The sequence below is a fragment of the Chiroxiphia lanceolata genome, chromosome 4 (genome assembly GCF_009829145.1).
Source record: "Chiroxiphia lanceolata isolate bChiLan1 chromosome 4, bChiLan1.pri, whole genome shotgun sequence".
Taxonomy (NCBI): domain Eukaryota; kingdom Metazoa; phylum Chordata; class Aves; order Passeriformes; family Pipridae; genus Chiroxiphia; species Chiroxiphia lanceolata.
Window position 1 is genome coordinate 7522484 of NC_045640.1, and position 21527 is coordinate 7544010.

Below are 21527 nucleotides of genomic sequence, written 5' to 3' on the forward strand. Positions count from 1 at the left end.
TAAAATTACTTTCCAAGCAGCAGAAGAAATTGAAATAAACTGAATGAATTTAAATTCATTATCAATTAAGTGTAATTTAATTCATGATTCTTTCAACTTTCTCAGGAGAACTGGGAGCTGCAGGAGGGATGAATACCTGACTGATGTGGCTTGATTTACTGCTGCTGCCCCCCCCCCAGGAAATCACATAGAGCTATATATAGCTATCAGAAACCTCTTGGCCCCCCAAAAAAGGATGTTTACAAAAATAGATTTTAAGAACAACATCTGCGTAAGAACTGAGCATGTGTTTCTAAAAAGGTAACAACATGCTGGCTTTTAGGAAGATAATTAAACCCCCAAAGTTAGCATCCAGGATGGTTAATCAGAGAGGCTCCAGAGCTGCGAAGCTAAATACTTATAGACACAAAAAAGCCAGAAGCTGCCAACAAACCAGATGAGACCCTGATTAGCCAGATTTCAGAGGTCACAGGTATCATAATGTTAATTAGAGGTATATAAAATGCTCATACCTGATTTCCTCCTCTGTGAGCAACCCAGTGGGTGAGTCAAGACCTTGGTTTAACCAGCAGCAGGAGAAGCAGGTGTGTGTGACCTGTATGTGTACGAATGGAGATGGTCCCCGTAACCAGAGAAAAATCCACGGCATCAGCCAAGCCCCTCCATTTTCCCTTCCTTCCCACAGCACCACTGCATGGCTTATACCTGCTTGTTCCTAGTGGGGGATTGTGCAAACAGCTTTTACCACCATCACTCTCTGCCTTGCATCCAAGTACACACCACCCAAGTGCTGAGAAGTGTGTCGTCATCTCGAGTTAAAATTTAACTTTTTGGTTTGCATTTGGAAATACCAATTTGGCAATTCCAAATTTGGAAATTTAATAAATATTAAAAAAAAAAATTAATTTAAAAATTTGCTCCTGGCCAGGAAAGAAAATTGATATTGTGTTGACCCAAATTCTTAAGGAGTTACCTATAATAATATATAATACAGGATAATGCCTAAATTAGCTACAACACACAGAACTGGCAAGCACTTGTGGGAAAACAGGAATGCCCAAGTGTTTGTCAAAGACAGCTGGTGAAAAAGGTGCCAGAAAGGAAAATCCCAGGAAAAAAAAGCTTTGCCCAGGCTAACTCTGCTGTGGAGCCTCGGCAGGAGCACACGGGTCTCGTGGCACGAGAGGTGCAACGAGAGCTGCGGAAAATCTGCTGCTCTCCATTCTTCCTGCATCCTTCTGAGGCATCTTAATTCTGCTTGCAAGAGCTGCAATGAGTAAAGAGGCTGGTATATATAAAAGAGACCACTCTCCGGGGATTTAAAAGGAAAGCAGCAGGTATGGGTACGAAGAATCTGGTCAGGAATTAAATTTGACAGAGAAATAACAAGATAAGGTATGTGAAATTCTGAAGATTTGAAAAGGTCTTAAACATGAGACAGACTTCTCTTCCTTTTATTAGAATTTTTTTTATTACTTCTTTTGAGCAAAGAAACCCTTCCCCCCCTAGCCCAACTTTATTCAAGCTACAGAAGAGATTCCACGTGAGCAAATATTGGTTTTGAAACAAGTCTCCCTGAAGTTCTCAAAATACTTATAGGACCACAACTGGTCCCTTACAAAATACGAGAAAATAAAAAAATTTCTCCAGCATCTGGAACTGCTCCACTCAGCCCCTCAGGGCTGCTCAGATATTCTGCTGCTATCGACTCCCCACTCAGGTCTAATATTTCAGCAGAAAAAACAATAGAGCTGGGAAAACTTGCCAATATTAACTATAAACTTTGTAAAACGAAAAGCAGATTTTTCTTATTATCTAAGCTGTTTTTTCTTTCAATTAGATGACTAATTGCATGACTATTCCTTTAAATTAGGTGACTTCGAACAAGACCACTTTCAACTATAAAGAAAAAAAAAAATCTCTTGAAAATACTTCCAACTCAGGTAACTGCAGTTCCCACCTTCAAAACTTGGTATCACACAACTTCATCGTACGTTACAACTAACTAAATAAAACCATTGATTAATCAAAGTTTATCTGCCACATCAAGCAACAGTCAAAGAAGCAATTGAGCCGCAGAGGACTATTTTACTTGCAATAAGTCATGCTCCGAGGGCAGAATAATCTCTAGTTTCTTATATTAAACTGGCTGTATTTATATATATATATATATATAAAATGGTAATATATATTCACATATATTTATTTTTATATATGTGTGAGCACTTATATATTCACATATATTTATTTTGATATCTGTGAGCATTTATACATATATATAAAATATATATGTATATATAAAATCTATACATATATATAAAATATATATGTATATAAACTCGGTATCTTGTTCTTTTGCCCGTGGTGCTCATTTCACATGACCAGCTGACGTGCTGATGTTAACAGGACGCTGGTAGCCATCAATCAGGAATGACGTGCTCCCCTCCCGTGTGTGGGCCATACCTGGGGAGGTGAGAGCACTGCAGGGAGGGCAGTGGGAGCTGCAAAAGCCACCCAAGAAGCTGCATTAGTGCAGACACAGCTCGTTCAGACTCAGCTCTTGCAAGGGGCTGAGGCATTTAAGCTGTTAATTTAAAACCAGCTCGGTCTGTTTGTGGGAGCTGCGAAATACACCTAATAAATACCACAGAGAGATACCCAGTAACTCTCCTGCACTGCTGCCAGCACCACTTACCTGGCAAGGTGTTTACTTGTGCTATGGAGATCTCCTGCCAGATAAATAAAGCTCTGGTCTGCATTCAGACTTTCTGCAAGGGTTTTTTGCGGGCAGCTCAGACTAACTTCAGCTGCACCTGGGCTCGCTTCACCGCAAAAGGTGGAGTCCCCATCAGGCAGACCTATTTATTACCCTATAACTCACATTTCCACAGCTTCAGGTTTTCAGGTGAAATGGCTGGCAGAAAATTCAGACAAAATTGCAAGTAAAAATTGTTGATTTTCCATCCGGAGAGAGGTATACGAAGTCCAGAGCCTTGTTAAAACAAATTTTACACAAACTCTATGAAATCTATCAGTTCGTATACACATCCCTGCCGTTTGCAAAATTCTAAAATAACTAACTGTAAAAAAAACCCATCTGTAAAATGCAAAAGAGCACGGCTAAGAAAGTACTTGCAATGTCTTAGGGGGTTATTTAAGAGTCAGCTGCCTACTTGCTTAACAAAGGTTACTTTTACTTAACAGTGTGTAAAACAAGAAGGTATTTGGAAGTCTCTCACTTTGAATTCAATGGCAGGAATTGGCATTATAGAAGCACATTTCTATTACCAGACATTTAATTTGAAATCCTGGCATTCATGAAGTATTTACTGCCACAGCACACATGACATAAATGCACATTTCCAAATACAGTCCCCCATCTGATCTATAATTCATTTTTATAAACTCTTTAAGTGTTGTAGTAATGCCATTCAACAACCTTATTTTCCAATAGAATCAAACTCTGTACTATCATCTAGAAAGAGTTTCTTCATCTCTGCTTCCTATTCTCAATAGATCTCCGAGTTCATCTGAGCTGAAACACAACGTCAGAAACTTAGTAGAAAAATATCTTCCATGTGCACTCTCCTTACAGAAGCCAGGCTGGATGATTTCTCTCCTTGTGTACACAGATATATCTATGTCACATGAGCTTCTCTGAACAGAATTCAGGTCAATGAAAAGTCTTATTTGTTTCTTTGTGTCCATCCTCTGGATGAAGCCATTTGCAACGTCTCTACCAATATCCTGTGACAAAGCTAAAAACCTCCTGTTTCTCTCACTGAACATCTTCCCCAGAAGCACTAATGGCTAACAAAGCAGAGACTAATTGAAATTGATTTTTTTGCTGAAGCAATTTTAACACCTACATATTTTTCTATGAAGAAAACAAAGAAGTTATTGGCAAACAGCTCCTGAGCAGCAATCGGAGATGGTTGGGAATTCACAGGCATAAGAAGAAAAAACAGGTTTATGTTTTGAACAAATTATCATTTCTTAAAAAGAAACAATCTGGAAATCAATACTATTAAATCAAACAGTGGCAGCCAGTCCAAAATGTTTGCCAAGCTAAGGTGGTCTAAATGCCACCACCGTGGTGGCAGTGCTTGCCACCCAGCCTGGTGTTCAGGTCCCCAAGGAGGGGACAGGACAGGCATCCAGGTGCCTCTCAGAGATACTCTGTGTGCCTGTGCAGGAGCCACTCATAGAATCAGGAAATTGTCCTGGTTGGAAAAGACCTGTATGATCATCAAGTCCAACTGTTAACTCAGCACTGCCAAGGCCACCACCAACCCACATCTCCAAGTGCCACATCCACATGTCTTTTAAATCCCTCCAGTGATGGTGACTCCACCACTGCCCTGGGCAGCCTGTTCCAATGCCTGACAACCCTTTCAGTGAGGCAATTTTTCCTAATATCCAACCCAAACCTCCCCTGGCACAACCTGAGGCCATTTCCTCTTGTCCTGTCACTTGTTACTTGGGAAAAGAGACTGACCCACACCTTGGAGCAACACACAGAATTGGAAAATTAAGGGGTTTTAAGTAAATCTCAAAAATAAATTATTATCTACTCAGGCACTAAATAATACTGCCAAATAGTATTAGTACTCTTGGGAACGACAAAGTCCAAACAGAAACATCAAGAGTGGAAGCACCGCCTGGAACGGGCAACATCTGTACACAGACTATGAGAGGTGGTGGAAAATGCACCCAAAAGGATGTCCAAATAGCTCCTTTCTACAGTTCATCCTTATTCAGCAACTTCAGTCCACATTTAATCATACTGAACCGCTTGTCTTAAAAAATACAGTATTTCCTTGTGTGGCTGCTGTGCTTTTTGTTAACACAACTGAAGCATCTTGTATTACAAGTCCAGTATCACGGCGTGTTGGACAGGCTGAAGCTCTGTGGTACAACTGGGGCTGCCTCCTGAAAACGCCCCCACTCTCTGCATCGCCTCATTTTCCTTGCAACTACAAGGAATTAATGGCATTGACAGAGAAAGAGAGAGAGAATCAAGTGCCTGAGTGCCTGCAGGAGTATTTTTGGTTGGCATTTAGCTGCTGCTGCTTCCAATGCCCACAGAGTGACAAGTGTAACTTGAAAATCGTACGAGAACAAACAGACAATCTTTTCCTGGCAAAGCTGTCAAAAAAAACCAAACACTACTGTACTGCACAGTAGAGTTTTATTCCGTGTGAGCCCTGGATACAAGAACAGAGGAACTAAAAAATTTCAATTTCAAAGATAACTAATGGAACTCAAACTTCATTTAATAAAAAAGAACTGGAAAAAGAAAAATGCCCCTCGTCTGTTCAGAATTTCTTTACAATAAGTGGGAATTTTTACTGTAATATAATTTAAAAAAAAATAACCTCCATATTACCAGGTCTGATAATGCTACAGAAAAAGGTCATATCTTTTGAATATGTAAGTTATTAGCAAAGATTCAGCTACTGAATGGAAGTTAGGCCTAAGACCAACAGACATCACTGGAAGTTATCACCATCCACCCAGAGCTGGGGGAGTTTTTTAAACATCAGTTCTCCTCAGTGACCTAACGGTCAACTCTGCTCTCAGAAACCATAATGTTAAACCCAATTTAACAAGGAGATTCTACACCAGTTAACAAAAAGTGAAAGTCATGCCATGGTCCAGCTCATAGCCCAGTGCTGCACTGAACATATTCCAAGTCCCACATCTCTCTTCAACACAGGGGGATGTGTTTGTCCACCCATGTGTGTCTTTACAACACAAAAAATATAAAATATGAAATACAGTTCCTTGATGCAATATTAACACAGTCATTACTTAAACAGTTTGTTGGAATATTTTAGACAACTCAGATTTGTGCAGACAATGTATTTTCAACCAAAAGAAGGTAACAAATATGAAAGTAAAATAGAAATCAACTCCAAACCTTGCTAATCCAAGTCTTGCTCCACCTGGGATAAAATCAAGGAGGTACTTCAGAAAGTACTACACATCCAACTAAAACCCCAGGGGGTTATTAACTTCCACATAAATTAACAAAAAAAGTATGAAATGGATTAGTGCAACCCTCATTTTAACTTTGCATGAAAGTTAAGGTTTTGGTAACTAAAGTCAACTACACTTTTTTAAAAATCTCTAAAGGAACTAAAGTTACATTGTGCCTCAGTGGTTCTCTATTCTGTGAACATGTAAAGCTCAGACATGGTAAAAATCGAAGTCACTGAGCACATCTGCTCTGTATTAATACTCTAATGATGGAGTTGAAACACTTTCACACCCAAACTGGACATGCAGTATTGACAGTGAGCAGGGCCTGGCTCCTCCTGGGCAGCCCCACATCCACACCAGTGTCTGCACCAACTGGTGACCTGTGAAGCAACAGACACAACTGGTTATGGATCCACTGCCGATCACGTTCCACCCTTATTCATTAATTACAGTCTGTATTTAATTACCTTTTATAAGCAGGAGGCTCAATTAGATGAGGTTGCTGTACAATAACACACCATTTATGCAGATTCTGTTTTTATAAATCAGAAAATTAAAAATGGAGATAGTGCTTATGATTGCTGATGAACGCTTCATAACAAGTAACAGCCATTCCTCTTCAATCTCCATCCCCACATAGCTCATTATCAAGACCTTCTCAGTCAGGCCCCCAATCCTGGGTTGGTCAATACTAATCCAGTGGAACACCAGTGGCCATCCCCACTGACCCGAAAGGGCTCTGCACCCAGATGAAAAAGCAAATTCAATGACAGCCCATGTGAACACAAGAGATCATGTTGACAGGAGCAACCAGTCCATCCTCTGCTGAGAAGTTGCCACCACGGTCCAAACCTACAGAAGACGGGGCTTGCTTGCTCTCCTCTGTGCTGCAACCCAACAACATCCAGAAAGCTCAAGTCCAACCTCCTCTTCAGCCATGAAGTAAATAGGCAGGATACTGAGAAATGGAGAATTGTCATGGAAATTCTGGGGTTTTTTCCTTCACCTGCATCCAGTTGAATGGTTTTTTAAAAAAATATACTTTTCCGTATTTAACGTTTAATCTTTTTAAGGTCTGCCTAAATTCAGATTTTTTTTAGATGCAAACTTTGCCAGTTGTTTGTTCTGCAGCATGTCTGCCATGGCGCCACTACCATGCAGACTCTTACTACTCTAAGTTTAAGAAAATAAAGTACTTTTTTTTTTCAAAGTAGAAAAACAAAGAACTTAATATTTACCATATGATGGTATCAAATGTAGGGAGGAAAAAAAAATAAAGAAAAAAAAACTATGCATTGATTCCCTTTCTGGGAAATTAGGCAAGGAGCACGGGACATTTTAGCAGAGAGAAAAACAAGCCTGTCCCCAAAAGGCAATAACTGGGATGTACACAGGGTCAGGGTTGCACAACCCCGGCAAACCGTGATTGATTTTCCTTCCAGCCAGGGGGGCTGAGCACTCCGGCCCTCCTGGCAATGCCTCCATCCCCATCGGTGCTGCTCACCTTCTCAAGCTAAAGCCTCAGGGAACAGCAAAAGCCATGAATGGTGCTACTGTTTGGTTTTTAATTGGTGGGAAAAACCTTATTCTCCCCCCCCTTTTTTTTTTTTTTGGTTTTCAGTTACAGGTTCCACCGAGAAGTTAAAAAAATCTCATGACTTGACATTCTTTAAAACAGCTCTAGTTAAAAGTAAGGGAGTGAAACCAGTGCTGTGATACAGAACATATTTGCTCATTCAAGCACTGGGCTCAATGGGCTCTTTGCAATTCTGAACTGGACTTGCAGATTAGTCCTGAAGAAATATTACATCAGAAAAGCTTTTGGTAATTTGATTTTGAATTTTAAAATAAGCCTATTTCCACACACACACACACCCCTCCCTTGTAAAGAAAGCATCCACATCTGAAAGAAGTTATTTTCCACCCACACAGTGATTCCACCTATAATAAAAGGTCACTTATTACCCCACTTTGTGAACACAAAAGAAACCTCCAGCTGAATGGGGTCTCCACCGAGGGGAACAGATGGGCCAAGCGTGTAACACAGCACTGCTGTATAGACTGGTGATGGAACCGAAATCGCATCGCCATGGCAACTCCTTTGCTGCCTCCTCCCTCAAGACAACAAGAAATAGCTCACGAGAGGTATTTTAGGAAACCCATAAAAAAGAGAAAAATTGTGTTTCTTGATTTCCAATTATTTAAAACTGCACCTACAAAAGGTGCTTTCAGGAAATGGGTGGATGGCATCTGCTTCCACAAAGTGAAAAATCATCTTTGCCTGTGCCGTGAAGACTTGTGGTGAGTGCCGGGTCCTGATCAGCCTTCTAAAATGTTAACTGCAAACTTTATGGCCCTTCCACTAAAAATCCTTATGCTGATTTTCTGGTGTTTCTGCTTTGGGTTTTTATTTTCCTAATTAGAGAGCTGACTGAAGCGAGATCTAATGAAAACCAGCCTATTTCTTCCCTGCAAATGATCTGGAGGTTACACGTACCTGCTATGCTCACATCATTTTTTTTATCACTACTGCATTTAATAAATACAAATGCTGAGGACTCCTTTTGCTTTACAAAAATCCCTTTAAACCACTGCACCAAAAAACAAGACCAAACTCCCTGGCTCAAGGGAGGGAAGAGAAAGCTGGTGGGTGCCAGTGAACTCCCAGCTTCTTCCAAGCAGGATATCCCCAAGCTTTTAAACAATAATAAATGCTTCATTCTCAAAATACAGTTCTCTGAAGTGCTTGTTTCCTTCCAATTGAAATTAATTGGAGCTTAATTTTCAGTAGAAGATTCCATCTCTGATTTCAGAACTTGTTTGCAGCGATGTACGTCAGAGACGTTAAAACTGCAAGAGAGATCTCCAAATGCAAACTGCTTATTAAATAGTCCTAGTGAAACTCTTGCACAAAGCTTATGAAACTAATAAGCATATTTGATTTTCATAGCATTACCTCAAAACAGCAAGAACATAACCCAAAGCAGTTCCAGCTGTTTCATGTACACTTGAATAATTTTGGAAACTTTCATTTCTGACGCACCCCTGAAGGGCCCCACTTGGATTGTAAATGTTTTTGTTTTGGTTGGCAGAAGCCCCTGTACAATCTCTGATTTAATATCAGCTTTAAAGCAATAATAAAAATAATAATCTCACTCACATGCCAAACCACCCATGCTGCCATGGACCCCAGGGGAGGGACCGGCTGTGGGAATCCAGCTCATCAGTTCCCATCGTGTTTTCTTAACTCGGCAAATTTGAAGATGCCGTAACGGAGATTTCCTTGCCCCGATCCCTGGGCAGCTGAATTCAGTCACTTCCAACAATTCAGCAGTCCCAAAGCAGTTGTGAGCAGCTACTGCAATTCAGGGTGAGGCCAGCCAAACTGCAAATGATTTCTGAATATTAAAGATTTTTGGGGAATGGTCACAAAGCTTCCCAGAGGCAACAGAAACAGCATAAACTGTTTGGCCACTCACTTTCTTAACTGTCAAATTCTGAAACTCAGCAGGTTTTCTTCCTCACATCTAGGAAGTGGCACTATTTAAAATGTACGTAATTTTTCTTGGGTTTTGCTTGCTTCTTTTCTCTTAAGGCATCAAGGTTCTCCTTCATGAAAAGTCAGAACTAACAGCAGAAAATCTCCCTGCAGCCCTCCTCTCCCACCTGCCACTGCACAGTTCACCCCCCCTCACCTTTTCTATTTCACAACACACACTTCAGCTTAAAGCATTTCCACTCCTTTCCATGCAGAACCCACTAGATGATGATCCTGTCACTGAGAGCTCCCGTGCAAGGAGCTACAGGTGACAGGAGCTCTGCTTTCTGCTGCTAAGAAACACCTGCTTCCATCCTCAAACTCTTGCACACTCATCCCATTGCTCTCTGGGCTGTTAGTCACCCTCTGCACCCCCCTCAGCACTGATAAACTGAGGAGTTACTCTTGGGGTTAAAAATTATTGCCTCATCTCTATCTTGAATTTGTCTAACTCATGATAACTTAGACGATTTTTTTCTCTCTTTTTTATCTCTGTCTCAGATTACATGTTTCCCAGGCCTTTAAATCATTCCTGTGCATCTACTCCAAAACTTTTCCAACCTGATGGAGGGACCCACATCTCAGTCCCACAGGAGAAGCAATTCCCTGTGCCTGAAACAGGAGCAGTATCTCATTCTGGCCAAAGCTCTGAAGGTCACACTCATCTACTAACCCATCCTAATTCAGAGCCACTGCTTACAGAGTTGACCCACCATTGCAAGTATGACATGCAGCTTTTGCTTCTGTGCATCAGACTTCATCCTCCAATTTATTAAATCATATATTAAACTAACCCCATTAAACCAGGTGATCCAGAGCCATCTGTGTCTACGACTTCCTCTCTTCAGTAATTTCTGTCTTTGTCTCAACTACAAACATCATCAATGATGTCTTGACAATTTCTTTCCATATCATGGATAAAAATGTCAGCAAGGATTAAGACGAAAAATTATTCTCTACAGGACTCTGGTGCAAAACTGCCTATTTTTAATCCACTTAATCTTTACAGTCTTCATTTTGCATCATTCTGGTTTTCTAATTAAAATGTTGTATGATATCAAGTCAAATGTCATGGAGAAACCTAGACTGTTAAATCAACACTATTATTCTTGTCAAATATAATCCCATAAAAAGACCTTGCAGTTTGGTAATTTATATACTATAAATCTGTGTAGACGACTGTTAGTTTTCTACAGTTTCAACCTACACTGTTATTTTTTTAACACATGGCAAACAAACTATTAGTAGAGGCAAAAAGAAGTTGTAATCAGCAGAAAGTAATTTACATCACACAAAAAAAATTACTCAAAACGTTTTGAAGCCAAATCTGAGATTTAAACTGGGCACCACTGAAACCAGGTGTCTGAGTTGCAGCTGTAACATCATTTTAAGAACATCTACCTCAATAAGTAAGGCCCTGATGCACCATTCACATTCCTGCCATTCTAAACAGGGTGGGGGGAGATTCCTCATCTTCAAAAAATATATTTTGGCCTCTTCATTTCTCAAACTCCACCTTGTTAATTAAAAACTTTAAAAAATGGTTTTGACTTGGTGGAGGAAGAGAAAGGAGCAATAATATTCCCAGTGCTGTGGTGACATGAAGATATTGGTACATTAGGAAACTCATTTTGTCATTATAACGCACTGTGTAAATAGAAAACATAATTAATAAGGACAGGCATGTTAATTTTGGTTCCTTTCAAAACCTGCAGGCAAGGGGAAGAAAAGGGGGAATGACAATACTTGGCAAAAGCATGAAAAACAGTTGTAAATAAGACATTTTTCACTTTAGTAACAACTGAGAATAAAAATAAACTTATAAACACTTTCATACCCTTTAGAGTGCTCAATTTAAATAGCATATTTAATCTAAGTCATATGTAACATTAAAACAATGCTCTTTTTGCCCTCAATATGAATTAAGAATATTAAATATGTATGTGAAATAGTAGCCCATGCTGGAATGTCTCCAGAATGAAATCCTTGATAGGAGGTGTTTTCCTTTTTCTTTTTTTTTTTTCTAATTTTTTTTTTTTTAACTTCAGGCCGCAATGATATCCAAAACTAGGTCAGGCTTACAACACCCAACAAAAGTAAAAGGATCTGCAATTTCTTGGATTAATTTTTTTTAAAGTATCTTTCTTTAAAATTTACCATAAAAAGATCTTCCATTTCCTTCATGAAAAGGACAAACACAGATTTCTCTACCTCCCAGGGAACAAGCGTCCACAAAAATAAGGCAACTACTAAAACACAGCCCATTGCTATCCTTGGGAGGCATTACTGCTCTGAAATTACATCTGCTATCAAGTAAAGTCACTCAAACGATATGTACTATAGAGAGTAACCCACTGAGCAAAACACAAAATGTCTAAAAAATTAAAAGCAACCAAATACCCATTTTTTAGGAATAAATGTGTATAAAAATGCACGACTGCTACACGTATGACTAAAAGGGACATACACAGCAACCTGACATTGCCAGCAGCTGCCTCTTATTTCCATTTATCACTTTCTAAATTCTAACAGATGCCAAAGTCAACTTTTATTATTTCCTTAAGAATAAAACAGACTTAGAAAATCAAGGGAAGGAGGCATTACCTTCCCCTCAGGTGTGCGAGAGGCAAATCCTCTGCCCCCAGAGTGCTGCAGAGATGATGTGATGCCTCATCTGCCAGCAAAATCGAGGAACCAGCCAGTTCAGTTTCTAAAAAACCCTCAGCAGCCACTCCTTCCTCCATCCCCATTCTGGGATGACAGCACAGTGCCTCCCAGTCACTCCAGGGACCTCCACCATTACTAAAAACACATTTTCGCTCTCTTGTGTAGTGCTCATCACCATCCTTGCAAAAACCTGCTTGCTGTTAGTTATGGCTCAGAGGTTCCCTGCATTACAGCTTCCAGGGGAAAAATGATTTACCTGACTAAAAGCATGTTTATCAAGACAAATTCTAAGCAGGTGTAAATTTAAATTTCAAATCCCATCCCTCTGACAAAACACTGCAGCTAGATCAAAGAAATCAACACATAAAAAACACCAACTTCAACTGCTAAGAGCTGTGGAAGTGAAGAGGTGGGATGCTGGGGAGAGGGACTGACAGCACCAAGAAAGAAAACTTAACAAGGAAGAAACCTGTAATCCACCAAGAAACCACCTTCAGCCTCTGATGTAGATACCATAAGGATCTCATACAATGAACTAAGGAAATACAGTATCAGATCTGTGCAGCCTGGGTAGAGGAACCTCAATGGTGACTTTGTTTTCAGTCAAGTCTAAGATAACTGAACCAGAGATCTCTGGTTGTGTTGATAACAGGGCAAAGTAAATATTAACAGTGATTAATATATAAATGGCAGTCTACTAAACTTAAGGTAGGTGCTGAACACCCAGGAATGGCTTTGGATCCTCACACCACCAGTGACAATCAAGGGAACAGCCTGGAAAACAACCTGGAAAGAAAAAAACAGCCAACAAAGAATTCAGAGAAAACCTCAGCATAAAATCTTACAATAACTTTGGTAGGAAAGGAGCACAAGATCACCTGGTCCAACTCTACCTCCTTCTCAAAACAAGGCTCCAAAATGCAATTCCTACACTACTCATTTCAAATTATTTGAGAAATGTATATGCTGGTGAAGAAGTCCAGGGAATGCCATGAAGCTACAGTGCCAACAGTGATGGAAAGATGCTGCAACACACATAACAAGAAGACCAAATCCAAGTCAAGGTCAAGATTTATTAACAGTGATCAAAACAACTATAAGAGGTGAAGCCATTTACAATTATTAAATAAATCAGTGTGGATTAGTGCCTCATTAGCACACTAGGTTTTAGCAATGGGATAAAACTTCCTTGAGGCACTGAGGAAGTGCAGCTGTTAGACAGGATGAAGAAGGAGCCAAACTGCTGACAGACCACTGAGTTGAATCAAGACAAAAACAGATTTGCAAAATAACCTAATAAATGGAATGAGGAGCTGGGCAGAAAATGCTGGATTCCTCTATAGGGTTTGATATCCTCACTCCCCAAAATAAACCAATGCTGTGAAAAAGCTAGCCAGAGAAAATGGGCATTGACAGTACTTGTCTTGAGCTGTGCATTTCTGGCATTTAAAAAAGGTAGAATTGTACCATGAAGAGCCTGTACCCATTTCTCTTTTCTCTTATGTGGGTTACAAGGAGTTAAATGAAAATCACAGTTCATGTTTTCTAAGGGACCAGGGGACCAGCAACACTGAAGCTTCTGGATGAGTGTGAGGGGTCAGCACTGGGCCAGGTGGGCAGGCAGTCAACTGGAGTTTCCAATTTTAAGCAGTAATTTCCAAAGAGTAGGTCTACATCCAAGAAAGTGCTCGACAACCCTGGTTCAAAGGCCCCCATCAGATTGTTTCCACTGTGAGTGGATGAGAACTTGGTGCCTCAGTCCCCTCCTGCAGCCTGATGGACCAGCAGCAGGAGACTCCTACCACCACTAGCTAAAAAGTCTTTCATATTAGGACAACCTTCTGTCAGAATCCTTTTGAGACAATGACAGATAATCACACTAAATTATGAATAAAAGAGGCAATGACTTCTTTCTGGAATAGCACTAAAATTGAGGGGGAAAGGCTCATGAAAATATTTCTAATAGATCTCTGAAAAACAGTCTACAGCTTATCAGTGAACATATCTTGGCATGAAGAATGTAGGATTCCAAGAACATTTGTTATCTTGATATCATTTACATAGATATAAAATATATAAATGCAATGTAAATGTGTACAATGTGAATTTATAGAACCCCTAATTTTTATCAGAAGGGCAGGGAGCCAAATTAAAAGGGAACAATGGATAAGATATAAAATACAGTTGTTCTTCCCCTGCCTCTTGTAGGGGTTTTCCTGATTTGTGATAAAAAGTATAAAACAATCCAACAACTATTCACCAAAATATATCGCTAGTAAATCTGCAGTGACTTTCCAGGGCAGTTCCACAACTCCTCAAATCACTAGGAGTTTTAATTAATATTACCTCTGACTGTAAAGTGGTTTGCTTAAAAAAATCACCTTATTACGCAATGCTTCTTTAAGCCATGAAACCCAGGCAAAAATCTGTTTATTGGTATCCAAATCCCCATATAAAACAACAGCATCAAGGTATCTCCTTCTAACAACTGGTCCCACAATTTACAAGCCCACACCACTCTGCAGATATATAGGACAGGGTATTTATTGTGACCCATCCAAAGTTTCTTGACTGTTGATTCTGTAACTGCTTCCCGTAGTCCCGCTGAACATTTACATAAGACGATTGCTTTTAATCTTTCTGTGTTTGCTTTAGACATGTCCTGACAACCACTTAGAAAAGTGGCATTTTTCTGACAAAATGAATCATTTGTCTTCTACCACCAAGTTGCAGATCTTTGTTACTGAAATAGAAAGGCTAGAACATGCCCTAGGAAGTCTCTTTCCCTGCTTTGAAATTATAGGGAGCAGATAAACTCAATTTGAAAATCTTGTGATAAAAAAAAAAATAAAATAAAAAAAAGTGACACAATTTCCTGAAGCATGGGCTCATAATTGGAACAACATACTGTGACAAGTGGATTGCAAGAGGAAAAATACAGCATGGAATTGCATAATTCCATTCTAAGTCAAAGTACTGACATCATGTTCTGCTGAGAAAACCTTTTGTGCCTCTGACTTAATGAAAAATTTCATGTGACTTTTCTTGGTTGGAGGAAGAACAGAAACAAAACCAAAACACTGTCCTGATGTGTTAGCATTAATATCTCCTTTAAGAAATAAACTTCATCTCTTTTATTGTTACATAAAGTTCTATTTTCAGCCTGAACAAGAGGGAGAAAAAGAACAAGAAAATAACCACAATTATTCTCAAACCAAGAATCCATAGAGGTCTAAAAACATGAAGGAGAAATCCTTTTTAAGGAAGAACAGACTTCAACTTCCAGCCCTATATTCCAATTTCCACCACCTTTGCTTTGAAAACTTCGGTCAGTGCTAAATTCCTCCTCATCCAAACTCCTCATGTCCTCCACAGTATTAACCACCTCTGGTTTTTTCAGCTTTGACCCTCCCAAGGCTCTCTCTTCCTATCTATTTTCTGATATCCCTCCACATCACAGAAATGAGTCCTCCTCCTCCAACATCCACTCGGGTTCAGATGCTTCCAGGTCCTGCCTTTTACTCTGTACATCCTTTTCCTTGATCTGAGCAAACTCCATCATTTCTATGCTGACAGCTCTTACCCCGTGTTTATCCAAGATTAAGCTAATATTAAATTTTGCAGAGGTACAGAACGTGCACTCAGTAAGACCAAAGCAGAACCATCACTTTGCTCTCCATCATCCCCTAAGACCTCAGCAGTTTCCAATTGTTCTCCTCAGCAGATAATGCCATCAGGCCACTGCTTCACAGCACAGCATCATCAGAAATTTGTCCCCACTCTACCTGGGCCTTTTTGGATAGATCTAAGTTGTGCTATTTCTACCCTGCAAGTTAAAAATCTGGTGAGGAACACCATCTTCTCATGACCTTGAAATCATCTATTACATGTTTTCCCAATGGCCTTTATGACAACCCTGTCCCTCCACCAAGCCTTTGCCAAATATTGCTACTTGGCTATTTTCTTCCCTTATTCTTTTCATCATCTCTCTCTTTAGGCCCCTGCATTTAACTGGTTTTGATGACTCAAGATTTTTTCCCCATTTGCATGTAAAAGATGTAACTGCAGTAGCTCACCTAAAATTTCTGTCTACTAAGGATACACATCACCGTTTCCCAGCTCACTGTGCTCACCTTCAAGCTTTTTGGCTTTTATAGACAGCATTATTCCTAAGTATGTACTCTTTTTTCCCCTTGACAAAAAATCCCACATCAGTGTCCTGTTATAAAATCACAAATCATAATTATTAGTTAACATTAGTTAAATGTCCACCAGGTGACAAATGCAATTCTGGGGCTTTTCCTTTGCTATAAAACCATTTGGGTTGGAACGGTTTCCTACTTCTAGCCTATTTCATCTGCAAGTTGAAATACAGAGTGACCTTTCCATATGGCACTTTCAACATAAGGAAAAAAGATACAGATGCACAAATGTTTTGTCTAAAGCACAGAGAAACTGCAAAGCGTCCTTTGGTTCCAATTTATCGTCTTTGCACGGACACCATAATTTAGAAGAATTAAAATGTTCCAAAGTTTGTCTTTAATAATAACTAACATTTCTAAAGCACTTTTTCAGATGCTCTTTTTGAAAGAATGGACAATACAGGTCTTCAGTAGTAAGCAAAAAAGTCTTTTGTGAGGAAAAATACCACTTACTGATGTCTATGAGACAATCAAATGTGCCCTTGTGTGGGCTGTACATTCTCATTCTCAGAACAGACCTGCTGATGACTGAGCTACTGCTTTCAGAGAAATTAATTTTTTCCTTCAAAATACTTCAGAAAGTTGGATTGTTGGTTTTGGGTCTTTTTAACAATAATCCCAAAATCTTTCAAATCATGTGTACAAAGATCTCAAGTTATTGAACCAAAATGTATCAGAACACAGGTATAGTCATTGAGATAATCATCTTTTTATTTCCCATGAAAAGGACAAAGGTTCAATACCATAGTTAGATCCATGTGGGGAAATGGCAGGATGAAGTTTACTAATATGTCCTAAAATCTGAAACACAGACTTGATCTGAAATAAAAAACCAACCTCTCAGATGCTTCTACACGATCCTCTGCATTCAAGAGCTTAAAGCACGAGATGTATGTAGCCAGCTACCCTGCAACCCACAAGCACATTTACAGATCTAAAAACATTAATTTAACTGGTTTTCTGGAGGCAAACAAAATAAGATCATCTTCCCAAGGTGTCGCACTCCCACTCTGCGGAACGGCCATTCCATACATTGCCTCTCCTCTGCAAGCACAACGTCCACCCCCACAAACAGCCCATCTCCAGCAAGGGATGCAGGGCAGTGGTCTCCAAACAGCCAGCCCTGAAAGGTGCCAGCTGGATGAAGTGAGTCTTTATGAGCCTCTACCACAGCTCATGCCCACAGCAACCAGGGCATGCTGCTCCCACCGACTGAATTTCCAAGGTGGTCGAGTTGACTGTGTCATGGGGATGTGAAAAGCTCCTGTTCAGGTGTTTCCTTTTCAACAAGATAACAGCTTTTCTTGCAGGCCCTGGTGGCAACACAAGCAGGTGATGTTGGGGGGCATAATCCAAGCACAGAGGCTATTGGGAATATTAATCCAACAGGCTCGACCTGCTCAAGAGAAGGGGGCGCACCAGGAACTGGAAAGAACCATCAGGGCCTCAGGAGCACCCAAAAACATGGCACTAACCCCTGATCAGGATGCAGCACAGCTGTTTCATAGCAGCCTGGCTGCATCAGGAAAAAAAGAGCAAAAACAAATAAAATTTCCACTTTGCAAAAAGCAGAGTTGAACAAGGTGAGTGGTGTGTCCTTCCACCTTCTATGACAGCAATGTCACTACATGGTTTATGGCTCACTTTTTTTGAAGAAGTTCCTCTGCAGCGACACCTTCAAACTGTAACAGCTGTGTGTGCTATCTCCTCCTCCTTATCTCCAGATGTTAAAGTTAATCTCTCAGCAGAAATGCACAGATTGCTGCCCTTGTACCATGTGCACCACACCCCATACAAGCCTCACTGATCCTACATGATCACCAACCAGAGCAAACAAAGCACTGTAGGGCAGTAGAAACTGGAGGTGCATGTGGGCCACAAGAAATACTCCTTATTAATAAACCCAGAATATTTGACAGAAAAACATTATGTCCCATTACGTCCCCTGGTCAGGGTACTTTGCATTTTGTTTCCTCACAATGCTGTTCAAAGGGCTGATCCATCCTTTCCCCAACTGCTCTCACAAATACATCCTGTCCCATACTAAATTCTGTGTACTCAAGATGTGCTACACTTCATCTACTAGAGCATCCAATGGAGCATCCATCTGCTCTATTCCCACTTTGATCCAGCTCCCACCTGGCTGGCACAGCCCAAAGTCTTATGGCAGAAGATGGGTATGGCAACCTGGGGCTCAGCTGGGAGCTTTCCATTGAGAGCCTGCCAGCAGTTCCTTGAATCCACCCTTCCCACTACGCTCTCCCATACCCACAGCAACTGTGAAATCGCTATTAATTATCCCCTTTTGCCTGACCCACTTATCTTGGACTAGCAATATCTGGGATGGGCTAAAAACGGAAAAAAAAAAAAAGAGGAGGGAAGCTGCTCATTTTGCTTCCCGGACAAGTCCTTTTAGAAAAGCCAACTCTGTTCTGATTTTCTCCACTATTTTTTCTCTTTCTTTCCTTTCTTCTTCAACTTCTCTTCTGTATCTTCCTTTTGTTTCTCTCTGCAAGAAGAGGAATGGGGTTAGGAAAAAAGGAATGATGGAGAACGCTGATCTAAATTGCTTCACATCTTCAAAATGTGGAGAGAAAATGATGGGGCGTGGGAAGGGAATGAAGCCCTGTGGGTTTTCTTTTCCAGATGACTTTCTTTTTCCTTCTGGCTCATGACTGAAGGAGATATGAGAGAATAAGAACTGCTGGAGATTTTGGCAAATATTGAAAAAAGGGAACATGCAACTACAATTATTTGGAGAATAAGAAGCAAATGCTAAAGAAAAATAAACCCCACAAATACAGACTATGGTCTCTTTCCAGAGAGAAAAGGCTTTATTCAGTCTGAATCAAATGAGCTTATTTTTCACATTAATTCAAGCGTGGACTTCAGATAAAATCACAAATACCTGTGTCAAACACAGTGGTGCACACCAGCTTAGACGCATCAGAAAACATTCTTTTATTATAAGAGAGAAAACATGCAGTTCTGTTTCCTGAAAGGTGACAAGGAACCAGAGAGAAATAAAAGCACAACCTTAATATTGTAATGAACGATGTTAAATCCTTGTCTACACATTTGGAGGCACCACCATGCACTTTTTGTTTACTCTGATTTTTTGCGAAGAAAATAGTACAGATTAAAACTGATCCCAGTTCTGTGCACTGTTGTGTGGAACAAGGTTAAATTCTGGCTCAGAAGAAAAGAACCTCATAACAAAAATAGAGTACACGAACATGGCTGGGATCTGAAACACGGGTTTTGTTCCCAGAGAATGTGAGCTTTTTCCAGGTACCCAAGCAGAAGGCACTGTGCTAGAGCTGCCAGCAGAGATCCAAGTTTCCCTATGAAATGGCTCACGCACCCTTCCATAAACCAACACGGGAATGAGAACTGCAAACCCACCAACAATGAACACAAGCGCAGAAAGTATTTATTTAAAAATAAGCTCTTCTGGGGGCATCCTTTCGTGCTTTTGTTTTCTTACTTGTGACCTTTGGGAAGGAAGGACGCTTTCAAAACCTCAGTCACTGTTTGTGTCTGCAGAGGTGATACCAGCCATGCTATAAACCTGGTAAAAGCACCTGATTATTTGCCTTCACCCACCAAATGCATCAGTGAAAACATTTTCTGTTTGTTTTTAACTCACTTAAAATGGAGGTATCTTTCACGGAGAGAAAAGTTTTTCAGAGGAACAAGGTTTGCACTTTGTGATGTTTTCAGAAAGACCTAAGAAATAATATAAAATAACAACTATTTCTGCCTCCTGCCAGGCTTGTTAGAGTATTTTAAAACAGCTTTCTAAAATAGACCAAGTTTTTTTTCCTGAACAGATTTGCCACCAGGGAACCAAATCCTATCCTTATAAGGGTACAACAAAACAAAAGTCCTGAAAAAAAGTACAAAATCTAGTCCACTTTTTTAACTCAGGAAACAGGAAGACTAAGATAAAACAAAGTTTAAAATCAGTTTCTTCAGAATTAGCAATACTCAGATGCTTAACAAACTAATGTTCCCAAAGATCACCCTCTGGTCCTTCACCCCAAATCATTCCTCCCTATCCAGTGAGATCTTAACCCACTAGAGCTACAAAGCTAAAGCAGAGATTTTGTATCTAGAGGCAGTATTCTGGCTTTACCCACTGAAATATTTGATACCCACAGACATGGTTACTGTTACCATTAAAGAACTGAAACTGTTACAGCAAGGCAGAAATTATTTAAACAACTTCGGCTACATGCACCAATCCTGAATCTGTATAAAACCCCAATATACACAGAAAGAAAAGAAAGCCCCTTAGCATTACACATTGGAAAAAGATCTTAAGAACAATGGACCTTAAAATAGTTTACAGGAATCTAAAATAATGTCTGAGCTAAGCTAACACAGAAATCAAACTATTTGAAAAGAAAATCAATGTCAGGATTAATGTTTCGGCGCTCTCCAAAGCAGGATGAAATGCAGGAAAAAAAAAATAAGCTTGAAAAGCCAAGGGGTTTTTTTCCCCTATCTTACCAAATTTTTGCCGTGGACCTTATTCTATTTAAGAAGTTGCGTGAGAAGCAAATTGCTCCGAAGCTGAACTGAACCTCACCCAAGGTTAACTGAACACCAAACACAGGCCACACTTCCTCTGGGTTCTTTGTATAAAAACAAAATATGACCGAAATACGCAGAAACAAAGGACACTGCTACGGCAGCTCGTACAGGCACGGTACGTTTCTGGTGTCTGCAGCATTCAAAAGTCTGTGTAAGTAAACTTTAGAGGATCTTGACAGAAGTTATTTTCATCCTCTTTGTCATTACCCGACACTACGAGTGGAGTCGTATAAAAGATTTAACTGTAGCACATACAAAAGCAGCAGCACACCAGTGAGCACTTCATTAATTAAAAGCCAGAAAAGGAAGTTTGCTAAACGAAGCAAATGTTCTTATCACTCCTATCTATATTCATTAAAACTGACAGGAAACCAAATATCACCATCTGTCTACTTGCAATAAAGACACTAAAAACAGCTCCGGGGTAGAAGAATAATATAAAGTATAAAACTGCAGTTTTTCAAGTTTCAGTTTTAAATGGACAAGAGAGAAACTGATGTCAGACGAGGGAGAATGAAGGATGACAAGGAGCTGGT

The 21527-nt window shown here is 40.0% G+C and overlaps 1 protein-coding gene across 3 annotated transcripts in view; it reads right to left on the minus strand.

Moving 5' to 3' along the window:
• The window catches only part of CTBP1 (C-terminal binding protein 1), a 234781-nt gene that overhangs the window by 117515 nt on the left and 95739 nt on the right, over positions 1-21527 (minus strand). Inside the window, exon 1 of one of the 3 annotated variants that reach the window (XM_032684890.1) lies at positions 513-688. The exons of the other annotated variants lie outside the window; for them this stretch is intronic. The gene's annotated coding sequence lies outside the window, so the exon portion shown is untranslated. Of the gene's footprint in view, positions 1-512; positions 689-21527 lie in introns of those variants that run through there. 3 annotated transcript variants of the gene reach the window in all.